The following is a 13,155-nucleotide window of genomic DNA, read 5'->3' on the forward strand; positions in this document are numbered from 1 at the left end:
AGCATCCCGTTTTGGGAATATACACAAAATAGCTATTACATTATTCCTTGGGGGTACAATTTCACATTGATTGATTCACTGACAGATTAGATAGGATGAAGCAGGCAGACTTGGTGGTAGGTTTTTTTCCCCCTCCACAAAGACAGCTGCACATGTTCCAGTTTACTAAGGATGTGTGTATTTCTCTCTTGCTTTTAGCTGGTTACTTTTACACTAACATAATCATACAAATGGTAACTGTGTTGCCAAAACACCCAAATTCACACAGCCCTACAGCTGATGCCCAAGAAGTCAAACCTTGGCTTGGAGTTTAACAAAACACACACAAAAACTATTATCAAGAAGGCTGCCAGCATAATAAGGTCATTGATATTGGCCCATAGCACAGACCTCGGTGACACATTTCAAAAAGGAAGCCTACGTGTACACCTAGCTGTTTATTAAACAAGGAGGAGAAAAGAGCCTTTTCAGTCTAGAGTTTGATTTACACATCTCTAAATCCTTCAATCCAAAAGGAGCACAAGGGAAATAATGGCACAACTTCAACTGTACCTCTACAAACACAACACAAAACAAAACTATCTGAGACTAGAGAGCAAGGGATATTCCCACGTTTGTTATCCAGGTTGCAAGGAAAAAAAAAACAAAAACGACCAAACAGAACACAAGCAGCTGGACTATTCTAACCTAAAAAAAAAAATTCCACTTTTCACATCACACTCCTTTTGTGATGGGCAGAAACTATTTAAGGGTAACTCTTACTAGCCTGCTCTCAGCTGCTTCCAATTTTGCAGAATATTCTCCTTTAATACCTTGATCTTCTTTTCTTACACAGATGCATATACAGTACCTAGAGCCTGATGCACACACGACACCCCTACACCTTGAAACAGTATTTCAATAATCGAGAAATGTGGAAATTATTGAAGCAGTCCTGGCTTTTGAGTCCCTCAGTGATAAAATATTCCTGGTCAGCAGGCATTATTTTGGGAAGGTTTTGCTATTTCCTGGATCACCTGATCTCACATTCCAAGCTTGGGAGAGAACATCCATGAATTAATTTTGCCTCCACCACTTCCAGATCAGCAATGGACAGAAGCATTTCAACAAGGAGTCTCAGAGCTGCTACTATTTGAAGGCTGGCTTAAAATATACAGTATGCTAAAATGTGCTGTGTCCAACTAGTATCACAGCAAAAGCACGTGGGTAGTAAATTTTGCATGCAGGAAAACCGCTCCTGAAGAGTAACCCATCACCATGGCAGGGGCGGGGGGGGGGATGACATGAAGGCACGCAGGCACAAAGGGAAGATGAGATTGCAAAATGATGGCAGCGTGTAGCCAGGTGTGAGGAGTACCACTTGGGATGCGGGATGAAGTCCTCAGCAGCTCATCCTCTGGAGCAATAAAGCAGCAGGCGGGAAAGTCTGGGCAGGATGTACGCTGCTCCTTAGCCCTCCACAGAGGTTCACCCTTTGCTTATCTTATAAAGGGTGTTTTTCAGGATGGTTGTCTCCTTCCTCCTTCACTCCATGGCCAGAAAGAGCCACAGTGGTGGGGAGGGGCTGGGATGACGGCAGAACCTGTGATTAAGACACAGCCCTGTACAATTAAATGCACCACAACCACACTGCTCCATAAGGAGGGCTGTGAGCTCCACACGCAGCAGCTCCTGGGAAGAGTTTGCTCAGACTTGGAAGCTTGGTGCTCTGGAAAGCACAGCACAAATGCCAGCAATGACAGTCAGGAGCCTGCACGAGGAGTAAGGAAGCCCAGCTCCACACTGAGACAGGCTGGCACAGCCGATCACTGGCATTCTTGCCCAAACCCACATGTATTTGGCATTTGGATTGTCTGGTCGCATTCCCTGAGCTGCTTCTTGTGTTCCCTTTACCTTAGTAACCACAGCAGGCATGCACAAACACCTACAATGTGCTGCCAGAGACATCTCATGTTGAAGAGTGGAGGCGTGAGGAACAGCATTTCTGGCTGAGAAAACACTGTGCTATTAATGCTCCAAAGGCAGGGAGGTCAGGAGAAGAAACATTAAATGCAGCTTTTTCCCCAAATAAAACAGGAGATCAAATAGCACAAATCTGTGCTGTTGCAGAGGGAGGTCTGTGCTGCATGGCTCAGAAGCAGCAGGACCCTGCTAACACACTTCAGGCCACTCTCATTTTTGCCTCGTAAGCCCCGATCCAGCCCTAAGAGACTTTCGCCGCTGGCAGTACTGACCATCTCACGATTGCCGCCAGCAGATAAAAGGTCCCTGGGACATGAAGCAAGTCTAACCCAATTCAGATCAGCTTAACTAAAATTTTTTATGATCTATGAACATAACATGAATTAGTCGAGTCTGAGTTTTGCTCTGAATGCAGCACACTGACTTCAAACAAAATCTTACAGATGACAGGAACGGCCTTTCCCTAGAGATATCCCAGATTCCAAATCACAGCACCATACTGGACACAGAGCCATTTTCCCCCACTGTAGCCAAGAAAGCACCTTGCTAAATACCTAACCCAGCAATGGAAACTAAACCACCTGTACTGTACAAGCCTCCCTCCCACTCACCTGATGAATCAGTGCTGCCATAAAGCACATGGAAATTAAGTACCATGAAAAGATTACAGCAGTAAATCTGCCTTTCATTCCCTAGGTTTACATTGTCCACTTTAGACTAAAACAGGCTGCGGGAAGAACTAAGGCCTGCATTTTTACTATTGAATCAGAGAATTGCCATCCCTACCTTGATCAGTTGCGGCACAAAGTAAACCCTGGTGCTGAACCGGACTCGTTTGCTGTCCCCACGCCTTTTTGGCCCAGCTCAGCCATCATCCTCCTCGCCAGGCTGGTGTGAGCATACTCTCAGGGTCACCTATCACCCCACCACAAGCTGCCCTGCAGAGAACCCCCATTCTTCACTTTCAGCAAGAAAACTTACCACACGCAGAGGGGAAGCTGCCGCAGAGCCTGACTTGAAGCTTATCTCCCACCCTCCCCACTCACACCTCTTCGGAAATTTGCTGCCAAGGAGGAAAGGTGGCAGCTGGGGACACATCCAATGCAGCGGCTGCTCTCTACTGTACAGACGTTGCTACTATTATCTTGTACATCAGTGCAAAGAGAGGGAAGGAATATTTTGACAACAAAGATACTGCTGCAGCTGGATAAAGTGAGGAGCTGACTACACAGCTTAAAGAAGTTTCCTCCTCACTTATGTTAAACAATTGTTTCACACTACAGCACTTTAGGTTTGTGTAGCACTCGAAAAAAATGGTTTCTGATCCAGCAGACAGTTGTATGTGCTTATATATTTATTTCTCCGGGAATGCTGCCTCGCTTCACTTAGTGCAAGCTAAAAGCATTTCCAAACTCAGGTCTACCTGGTTTTTAGATAGCAGTGCAAATGGTCTCCAGTATGGTATCCGTACAAATGCCTATAGGAAAGGTAATTACTATCCTTACTTACGTGTAGCCAATTAGTATCAGTGCAGACAGTCTCCTATCTTCCTCGCCATCCAAGAAGAGGTACATTAAAAATGGGTTCCACCGACCAGATATGCCCACACATCTAAAGAAACGACGTCACCTTGAGAGTCTGCAATCCCCCATGCCATGCTGGCCACACACCGGCCGTCCAGCCCTGCCACGCAGAGATGCCGGTGGGTGTGGGGGGGCACCCCACAGCTCCCACCTCCAAACCCCAAACCGCAACAGGCACACACAGAAATGGCAAAACACCCTTGCTGCACACAACCTGGGCTCACAGCACGGGCAGAGGCGGCAGGGTTACCCTCCCGGAGCTGCCAACGCTCAGCCTCTAACTGAAATCACCCTGCTCATAAGACGACTCCGACGGGGTACCCCGTTATGCTTAAAAATAGGCAGCCTGGCTGCGTGGGGGGACAGGGAGAAGGGCTGGGTTTGGGGGCGGAAAGGATTTATTGGGGTAATTGGAGGGGAGGTATTTGATTTTAGAGGGTATTTTCGGGAGGATGGCTTTTGGGGTAGAGGGCTCGGAGACAGCCGACCCGAGGCCGGAGCAGGGGGGAGCCGGGCGCGCCTTACCTGCTCGGGGCGGCCGAGCCCCCCGCGGGGCGCCGCCTTCAGCACGCCGCGCCCCGCCGCCGCCGCCGCCCCGCCCGCATCGCCGCCGCCAGGACACGCGTGGGGTGGGATGGGATGGGGTGGGGTGGAGGGGACACGCGTGGGCCCCGCGGAGCCTCTCCCCCCCGCGGCACGGAAAGCGCGGAGCGGCGGGCCGCGGCCGGACAGCTGCTCGGGGGAGGCGGCGGCGGCAGGAAATACCAAAAGACTGATCCAACCACGCTAGGGAGGGAGGGAAGAGAGGGGGGAATAGAGGAAAAAATAGAAGGGGGAGAAAAAAAAAAGGGGAGGAAAAAAAAGAAAGGAAACGTGCAAAATCCGGGCGGGATCGGCGCGGCGCGGAGCGGGTGCGGTGCTCGGCTGCCCGCGCCGCCGCCGGGGGCCCGCGGAAGCGCCCCGGGGCCGCCCCGGCCTCTCCCCGCCGGCCCGGCGGGGGCTCGGCTCGGTTTCGTTTGTTATTCCCCCCGCCCCGGAGTTTGTTTCTTTCTTCTCCCCGACACAGGGAGAGGCTGAAGCCAAGGCAGAATAAATAAAGCAAAAAAACCCACAAAAAAACAAACCCCTAAACAAAAATCATGCAGACCCCCCTGCCCCCGGCAAGCGACAAGCCATCCTTGGGGTTCACTGACGCCGTGTGCGAGGTAATGGAGAAAAGTCAACCTGGGGAAATCGCCACGCTGAAGCCCTCCAGCTGCAGGAGCACTTTGTCTCAGCATCCAGCCATATGCCTCCTCCGATGCCGTGACTCAAAGGCGCCCGTGCAATATGCAACCCTGACACGCAGCCCGGCACGCTCCCAGCTTCGCCTGTGCATCCAGAGCGAAAAATCAGTCCCATGGCAAGCACAGACCCCTAAGCTCCTCCAGACGAGGAGGACAGTCCAATCATCGCTCCCCTGGCCACAGCCTGCCTGCCCCTCGGGGGAGGCATGACTTTACAGGCAGTAAATGTCTGGTGGAACACCACGAGCAGAAAACGACCCAGCCACACGTATTTAACTGCTGCTTCCTCTCCCCTCCACTCTGCGGGTCCCACGGTTCAAGGCTGGACCAAGAACTGGAAGCCAAGCGGGACTTCACGCCTCCTTCCTCGGCGTTCGAAAAGGTAATGCCCAAAGTCCACCCAGACTCGGAGTAGCAACAGAGTTAAAAGGCACCCAAACTTTCTGAAACCAAAATCACATGAGGGGGTAATGTGACCAACATGCATGTCTGACTTTCATCACCGAGTCTGAGTCACCCACGTACAGCTGAGCCCTTGGTGCAAACACGTCGTGGAGCTCAGACTCACGCTTCTGAAACCAGAAGTGTTAAACCAGATGCCTGAAGTGCTCTGCTACCCCACCCGTCACAGAAAAAAGCTAGATCCTTTTTCTCTTTAGTGTGTGCAGCCTCTAAACCAAGACAAAGACCCACCAGCTCTGACGTTCCTCAGTCTACTCAGGAAGCCAGCTTCCAACCCTAAAGAGCAACAACTCATTAATTGAAAAGGTCTCTCAGATCTAAGAGAAGAATCCTGAATTCATCCAAAGCTGCAAGCTCAACATAGACCAGAACACAATTTCTCTCACTTACTACCACCAGCTACAGCCCATCCACAGACTGCAAGGCATCACCCCGCACCACTTACACCCACATACCTAACATTAGCCAGTAGCAGTAGCTGATTTTCTCCTAGTGAGCTTGGTGGGACATAGAGCAATATACCCGATAGCTAGCTAGGAGTACAGCATGGTACTACTAAGAAAATTCACTATCTATTTTTGCTTTTTCCTAGAGATTCTAATACAAAGCAGGAGTATAAACAGATCATAAACTAGACTATGAACAGATCACACAGCCTAAGCCATCTCTGCTATTCAAGAGTTACCATAGCTCTTCTCTACCCATTAAAAATCACTTGCATAGGCAGGTAATTATTAGATTCACCTGTATTTGTGGTGATTTCTGCCATCATCTGCAAGGTGTGGAGAATTACCATGATTCCAGCTGTCTTCAAGTCGGTTGGGATTTTGACTCACCAAAACTTTACCCTGAGGGCAAGCCTGTACTGTGCAATGGGGCAGGGCACTGCGCGGGGATGCCAGAACGAGCATGAGCCAAGGCCTCTCGTCATGCTGGCTCGGGGCACTGCCAGGCAGAGCTGCTGTGCTGGAGGCAGAAGCAGCTTACCCCAGCTCGTACTGCCTCTCCTCTCCTCGCGGCCTCCTGCCCCGTCTGCTCCAGGCCACACCAGGCTCCTCTCTGTGCCTCCTACTCCCTTTGCCCTTCTGCTTTTAGGGTTGGCTCACTCAAATGCAGCCACGTAGTTTGCCAGCACCTTGCCTGGTCCAAATGGCTTTTTCATGAAACCGTAGGCTTGACATTGATCCTGCTATCTGCATCCAGACTGGCTTTGTCCAGCCATGGCAACAGAAGCGCCTCCTCAGCTACTTTGATTACGGAGATCTAGGGTTTATAGCACCCCTACACAAGTCACAGTGGAATGCAGAGCCTGCTTTCCAAGGACTTCTGTTTCAAAATTTTAAAAGTTTTTAAAATGTTTTTAAAAGTGTTTTGGCTAAAGCTTTCCAGTAAAGGATTTTCTTCTCAGGCAATCATTTAATGATTATTACTATTTCGTCTGTTCATTGGCACATCATCACACAGAGCTCATTTGATAAAAAAACAAGCATCCAAAAACATTCCTGTCAAAACAATTATGAGATCCTCATAACGAATATACTTTATGTTTTCCTATGTGTTCTAGGACAGCGCACATGACATTAGTGATGTGGGTACACAGAGCAAAAGGCTTGCCAGTTAAACTGTCAATATTTTGTAAGTATAACTGGACCGCCACAGAAAATTTACATCAGACTGATGCTTTGAATCATGTAGCCATGGCATTTCTGATGTGGTCCAGGGAGCCCTGAAATTGGATTTGCTGTGTCTTCAGACCTTGCACCAGATGGGTCCTCTGACTCTGGGTTAGACAAGAAGAGCGAAATCTGTCACTTCCCTGCCTGTCTGTGAAAGAAAGGACCTGGACCCATTCTCCCCCTTATAAATCCCCTACAGAAAAGTGGGGAAACTGAACCATGCAAACAGTAATATTTTTAAAGACTATTTTCCACAGCCCTCTAGTGTCTGTTCTGTTAACAGCCATTTAGAAGACAACACATCTGCTGGTTATGATTGCCTTGCCCGCGCCGCCTGCAGTTCATGCAGATGTACCCGAGCTGCCCGTAAAACCCGAACAGGGTAGCTGCGGGGCACAGAGCTCCTGACCCAACCCTGCATTTGGGGTGAGGTTTGCTGTGTGCATCAGCTTCTGTGTTAACACCACCTGAGCTCCCTAGCTTAAAGCTAATTCATCAGTGTCCCCCAGATATGACATATCCCTTTGGCAAAAGCTCTCTGATGGATGTACCTGGCAGCTAGGGCTGAGGTCCCTTCTGGCTTCAATTCTCCTTTGCAAGAAACCAGCCTTCCTTCTAGGGGGTCTGCAGCTGTGATATTTTCTCTGGGCATTTGCCAGCATTTGCAACACTTACCTTTCTCACCACAGCAATATAACTCTGTCCTAAGAGGGCTTGTAAACTGGTGTGAACTCTATCATAAGCAAGGGTAACAAACAGCAAAGCACAATAAGCTGTAATTGTAGTGCTGCGAGAGTGAAATCAGAGTGATTCAGTTGTGTTACTCCAGTCCTTACAATCCAATAATGCAACTCAGAGAGTTTAATAGTCAGGGCACTTGAAAACAATATCTAATGTCTTTTTATGACAACCCTAGGAGATGTGCAAAATGCAGTATCAGTGCTGTTTAAAAGTTGTGATACAGGGAGACAGGGAGGTGAGCTGCAGCAACAGACCGACCACTCAGTTCTTTCAGGTCAGCATCCTGCTGTTTAGGAAATGATTGCAACGCTTTCCCTCGCATCTTCCTCTTTGAATCCTTCACCGTTTGCTAACTGCCAATCTCCTCTTCCCTCCAACAGAGATCAGACCCCACCTATGTGAAATGCAAATGCATACTCATTTTGCAGTGTCCACAAGGCTTGCATTTTCTGCTTTCCTGTATCTCACAACATATCTACAATATCTCTACAAGCTCCCATTTATGACTGGAAAGGTTATTAAATACCATAAAAGCCATCAGATATATTTATTGTCCTCTATTAAAATGGAAATTCAGAGGAACAACCATATTCCTATCATTATAATTAGTACAATGTCTCTACAGCCATAACCACATTAATCAGACATCATGTGAATGGTTGTTAGCATTGCCCTTAAGCTTATGACAACACATAGAGAGACAAGAAGCAGGAAGATTTAAAACAAATGAGTTAAAAAAGAAGTTATTAAACATGGGTCTTTATCATTAGCCATAAGCTTCAACACAGCTGTATACAATTAACGATAAGAAAAAGATCACTTTTTACCCGCATGCATTTTCCAGTGCAAAGTTCCTTAGCAAAAATATTTAATGCCATAGCTGGATAGAGTAAGAGCTTCTTGTTAACCAATAGTACTCTGTTTAGAGCTCTGAAAAAGTAAGACCACAGCTGAACACATTTGCTTGTTTTACATTTTGAAAAACAGAGCTGCTGCTAAACCAGGTTCCTAATTGCGAGTTTGCTGGAACGGGTCTCTGGGGAAGTTAGAAAAAACCACAAACCTCTCCCTGGGAGTCACTGGAGATTGGAGTCCTCTTGTGGCAAAAGGTAGAGGAAACTTTTCAGCAATTGGTGGCTGCTGAAGGTTGGGGCTCAACACAGGAGGCTGCACGGCGAGTAATAGATACAGGGAGTATCAGCTTTGCAGAGTTTCATGTCACATTGCAGAGCATAAAAGCAGCAGCGTGAAGACTTCACAGCTGGCAGTGGGCAAGTATCAAAAGGAGTAGAATGCCACTGCGTTTTGATACTGCAGACTGCGCTTCTGTTTGCTTTAGCAGCTCCTGTCTATTAGTGCGTGTTCCCTGCTGAGAAGATGTTTCTGGCTGGTTTTTTTTTCCTCCGTTAGTAGAGGTAATTTTTCCTCTTTCACTAGCGAGAACTTTTCTCCTGGCTAATATATTCACTGTACAGTAACACAGGCTGGCTTCTATCCTTCTCATCAGTCTGCTGCTGAGATGCGTAGATAACACAGTTCTAAGACCTTGTTTAGATCCTGCCGCTCTGTATTTCATCTCCTTTTCTGGTGTGTTGTTTTCTACCTGCAATAGTCACTGTGGACTGCCTTGAGTTCAGCTGAGGAGACTTTTTGTGTGAATGATGGGTGTTGGCCATGTTAGCACCATGCTCCCTGCCTGGAGCAGTACAACAGAAGACGGAGTAAGTGAACAATCTGAGGGTCTGTCTTTACCCACACGCTATGGTCAGAAGATTTTCAAATGTCGACATTTGGGCTTTGGGTGACAGCAAAGAGGTTATCTATCTGGCTAGGAATTTCACCCAGTGGGCTAAGCCTCCAAAGGGCTCACGTGCCACTCACAGCTCTGATGGTCCTGTAAAAGAGGGTTTGAGCTTTCAGGAAAGAGTCTCCAGCAATATGTTGCAGCAGAGGCTTTGAAGGCGTTTTTAAAGACCTGCGAGTAACAAGATAAAAGATGACAGATGTTCTTACCTACTTCTACCCAGACCTCATTCCAGAGAGGTCTTTTGTGAGCTTAGGTATCTTATATTAAATAAGACTTCTTGGGCAGAGCTCACTTTCTCTACCCTGCACCCTCACTAACATAAACTTCCATCTCAAGGGGGCTCACCCTCAGGAGTCCTAGATTAAGGTCTGTGCTGGGAGGTAAGACTGTTCTTCCACACACCTTGGTCCTGCTGCAGCTGGAGTCAAATGAGGTTTAGTTATGACTACCCAAGGTCCTCATTTCTTATTGTTCATCTGAAGGCTGTTCGCATCAAGCACCATAAACCTATTTTATTTTCCTCTAAGTGTCTAAAATAGCAAATTAAGCTGAATGCTACCATTATGGCTTTGGTGTGAAAAATAGATAAAAGAGTTTGGTTGCCATTGATTCACTCCTGCAGGCTTGGTTAGTAATGAACTGCAAGTCTCCTCTAAGAGGGCAGCCCAACATGCTGAGCTGATCTGGTGAGCGAGGTTCCTTCTGCAGCTAGCAGCAGGCTGGAAAGCAGCCGAGATATCCAGGATCTGACAAATTGTCCAGTGAAATCTGGGCTAGATTTCAAAACCATTGATAAGACATGACATGAAACCAATTTGCTATTCAAAAACATTCCAATAGCCCTTGTTCTTGGTCATATTTCAAGCTAATTGCAAAGCAAGCTAGCTGTCACAAAGCCTTGAAGGATAAAACTAAAACATACACATATATGTAAATATATGCATACATGCATACGAATATATATGTAAATGAACTTTTTGCATGGCTAGATAAAGTTGGAACATCCATATCAGTATGGATAGCTGACATTTCTGAATGATCTCAGATTTCCTCAACAGTTAATGGGAAATGTCCATAAAAAGTCAAACTTTATAAACAGCCAGGTTGTTTTAGTTTCTTTTTCTTCCTGCCCCAGATAAACTTTGGAATACATGCCAACGAGTTTAATCTGTCTGGACTGAGCGCTGTTGTCAAACAGGAAACATTAACAGTAAGAAGAAACATAAACACGTCTCTATAAAAGATTTGATTATCAGGCTCATAGATAAAGACACACAGATCTTCGTATAGACCAATACCAATCTCTCTACACGTCTATTTATTTATTAACTGATTGATACTCTGTCCGTAGATAGATCTGGATCTAGGCAGACAGAGAGTCACAGCTTAGTTCTGCTTTGTTCATTACTTCATCCTCTCCAGAGAGGGGCATTTTCATTTACAGATGACTGAATCTAGTTCCTGACACCCAACATATGCTATTGATCTGGAAATCAGGCCAGAGAGTCACAAATCTGATCTATTAGTAGCTTTGTAATAACACTATATCATATTCCCAAGCTTGCAGCTGCTTCCAAACATTACAGGATGTGTTTGTTCTCATACTTGACCCCGTTTATTTTGCCTGACTCTTGACTCACTCTTGCAGCCAGCTCATCTCTGATAAATTATAGAATGTCTCACAGCTTCTTTCTTGCTCTGCTCTCTGAAATCCATCTTCTGTCTCCATCCGTGATCAAGCAAAAAAGTCTCCTTGACTGTTGCAATTAATTTTAAGGATTCTTTGTTATTGCTGGTGCCTCCCAGGATAGCTGCACTTGCCACAGGGGCTTGAAGGAGATCAGCAGGAGAAAGTACAATATTTTCTGCTACTGCTGAAGGGCAGCTGGCTTATTGGTTTGTCTGCACAGACGGATGCCAGTATTTTTGTCCTCCTTTTGCTTCAAACAGGGAGACCTGTTCCTGTCACAAATTACAACTGGGGAAGTAAAACACGGAAGAGCGAAGCCTGGAAGAAAAAATCTGTTTCCCCAGAACAGATCTAACACTATCATCAAAGACCATGCTCTGACTTACAGTCCAAAAGGGCAACACACAAAGGTTTGTTCCAGAGCAAAATGTCCATCTCTTTTATGCCATAGAGGACCTGATCTGGTCCCAGAGTCACTGATTAGATCTGTACTATTGAAGTCCAAACACAAAGGCAGTCTCACAGAGGATGGCTGGATTTAGCTCCTATTTGAGTCTTGAAATAGTGGAATAATGGCTTGGGAAGTATGATGGTGACCACAGAGAACTGTAGATATTTGTTCCATCATTTTGCAAATAAAATATTAATGTCCCAGCTGTTTTCAGCCCTGATGAACTTCATTGTTCCACTGCCATTTATTATGTCTCCTGATCCCCTCATACAGAGAAATCAGGCTTGCTGTGGTGTGTAGCTTTCTCATGCTATTGCTACATTAGCAAGCAGCAGCAGATCTGTAGGGTGAAGAAACTGGTAGTGAGGATGCAACATCCACATTATTTGCCTTTCAGAGAGCTGGCTTTGGACTAGCTTTAGTCTGGTCCCATCAAGTCAGCATCCGTCAGCAGCTACAGTGAATTAGGTATGCTCCTAGAGTACATCCTCCCATGCTGTTTCACTGAAAGGGAATCCAGGTGCATGTACTCTGAGACTGCTCTGGCTATGAATCAAAGAGCAGTAAATAAAGACAATCTGGAGATTTACCTCAAAACCACATTGCTGATCTGTCTGAAAAAATAACAGTGACACACCTGAGATATGAGCAGGCTGCTGACTGAATAAAGAGATACTGGTGGAAAAAAATACTGCTGAATGCAAAGAGACAGATTTTAGGATAACATGTCGCCTTATCTACTGACTGTTAATAGCTCCTTAGATTTGTACAAGCCCTGGAGCACATTGCTTAGCCTTTCTATCATACGCTCCCTCGATTACTACTATGAGGGTCAGGCTACTCATCCCCGCTTCACCTCTAGAGAGACAGCTGTGTGGCAAGTGGGGCAGCTAGCCCACACGGGGACCGCTGGAAGCAGCACCCGCAGCTGGAGCGCCGCAGCCCCATATTCCACCCAGGCCTCCGCTGAGTGCAAGCCTCACAGTGGGGCCAAAGGTTGCTTTCTTCAGTCAACCGCTGTCATATGGTGACTTTACGCTACTGTTTTGAAGATGAACCATGTTAAATGTAGCAGCCATCCACTTTGAACTCTCATGGTAAAGATACATGGATTAAAAGTAAGACCAAATTCTAAGAACAGATGCCGTTTTAAAAAGGCAGTCAGTGAAAAACATACCATAGTTTTGAACAACAAATACTATCTGTGGTTACATAGACCGAGAAACTGTAATAAATATACAAATACATGAAATGTGTTAGTTTAAAGTGTTATTACTTGTATTTATATTTGTACAACTACAGGACTAGAGGAGTTATGTTGATCAGGCATATTTGAACGAAACCAGAGTTCAAGACCATCAATGATCTCTTGCTACCCAGAACAAGAGACCCTCTGGGACTCCTTGACATGCAATTAATCCTTGTCCTGCTTCCCATTAGATCCTTGGGTACGAAGAAGAGAGCAGAATAAAGAGTAAAATAAAATATTCTCTTTAG

The 13,155-nt window shown here is 46.4% G+C and overlaps 1 protein-coding gene across 1 annotated transcript in view; it reads right to left on the minus strand.

Annotated features, from left to right (window-relative positions):
* Positions 1-4,206, minus strand: part of OSBPL5 (oxysterol binding protein like 5) — a 140,878-nt gene extending 136,672 nt beyond the window's left edge. Inside the window, exon 1 of the mRNA XM_082317114.1 lies at positions 4,071-4,206. The gene's annotated coding sequence lies outside the window, so the exon portion shown is untranslated. The remainder of the gene's footprint in view (positions 1-4,070) is intronic.
* Positions 4,207-13,155: the final 8,949 nt, after the last annotated feature.

The sequence above is a fragment of the Platalea leucorodia genome (genome assembly GCF_965183815.1).
Source record: "Platalea leucorodia genome assembly, chromosome: 7".
NCBI lineage: Eukaryota > Metazoa > Chordata > Aves > Pelecaniformes > Threskiornithidae > Platalea > Platalea leucorodia.